This window comes from Solanum tuberosum, unplaced genomic scaffold (assembly GCF_000226075.1).
Source record: "Solanum tuberosum cultivar DM 1-3 516 R44 unplaced genomic scaffold, SolTub_3.0 scf00012, whole genome shotgun sequence".
Taxonomy (NCBI): Eukaryota; Viridiplantae; Streptophyta; class Magnoliopsida; order Solanales; family Solanaceae; genus Solanum; species Solanum tuberosum.
In genome coordinates this window covers 1,679,860-1,681,530 of record NW_006238937.1, presented here as the reverse complement: position 1 = coordinate 1,681,530, position 1,671 = coordinate 1,679,860, and positions in this window count along the sequence as shown.

The following is a 1,671-nucleotide window of genomic DNA, read 5'->3' as shown; positions in this document are numbered from 1 at the left end:
GAATGGCCAAAATCGATCAACTCAGATGCTGTCAAGAGATATTATGTGTGAAGCTTCAGTTTGTATTTCTATCGTTTCCTTGTAATCGTTCTACTTGCTTGTAATCGCATTATTTAAAATCTATCCCTATGTAATGAACTACGTCTGACCTGAATTCTCGAGAATGAGATACGTAGGCGGCCTATGTCGGCCTCGGTCGCTCTCTTTATAAAATTCCTACTTTTGTTAATCCTTGGGGGAACTACGTTTGACCTGATTCCTGCCTCAACGGGATACGTAGGCGCCACAACGGCTCGGTCATATTTCCCGTAAGATTTCTATTTCCTTTTACAATAGAAATTGGGACAGAGTTTTTGAGAAAGACTCAAAAATTCTCAAGAAGAAGATCTCTCCAACAAAGTCAAGACTAAACTCACTTTGAAATTTGCAACTGTGACATAATTTTTGAGAGAGACTCAAAAATTCTCAAGAAGAAGATCTCTCCAACAAAATCAAGACCGAACTCACTTTGAAATTTGCAACTGGGACATAATTTTTGAGAGAGACTCAAAAATTCTCAAGAAGAAGATCTCTCCAACAAAGTCAAGACTGAACTCACTTTGAAATTTTCAACTGGGACAGAACCTTTGAGAGGGACTCAAAAATTCTCAAGAAGAAGATCTCTCCAACAAAGTCAAGACTGAAGTCACTTTGAGATTTGCAACTGGGCCAGAATTTTTGAAAAAATCTCAAAAATTCCGTGATTTGCTCACCAACAGTTCAAGATAAGCCAAGACAGTTAGCTGGGACAGAAATTTTGAGGATGGCCTCAAAATTTCAACAGAGTTTATCGGCAGTTTAGAACAACTTTGAAATACTCCTCAGCAAGTAATCAGACAGACCTCGAGATATCAACTTCAAAGATGTTCGCTAAAGTTTGACGTGACATTACACTTGACAGTGACCTTTTCCAAACATTATTTTTTTTGAAAATCTATTTTCCTTAAAAACTTTTCTTTCAGGCTTCAATTATTTGGCATAAAAATATTTTGTCTTATCTATCAAGAGGCGGGAGATCAGAAAAATCAACCGGAGATAGCGAGACAAGGAGCAGACAACCGAAGAGATCAACACAGATCAGTTCATTTTTTAAACTAACAATTTTTCTATGGATGTAGCTCCACAGGGTGTCTCAAGATCGGCATATTCTTCCATTCAATAAATACGGAGAAGTCAAAAGGGCGAAGAGCTCCCAAAATTGACAACTTTTCTGTGGATGCAGGAAATATTTCATGCTTCTTATGCCAAGAATTGGGAATATGAATCGTATTGTCAAATGAGATGATACCACACTCCGAGGATCATTTTATTTATATTGTCGATTGAGACGATATCACTACCCGGAGAGTCATTTATATCGTATTGTCAAATGAGATGATACCACACTCCGAGGATCATTTTATTTATATTGTCGATTGAGACGATATCACTACCCGGAGAGTCATTTATATCGTATTGTCAAATGAGATGATACCACACTCCGAGGATCATTTTATTTATATTGTCGATTGAGACGATATCACTACCCGGAGAGTCATTTATATCGTATTGTCAAATGAGATGATACCACACTCCGAGGATCATTTTATTTATATTGTCGATTGAGACGATATCACTACCCGGAGAGTCATT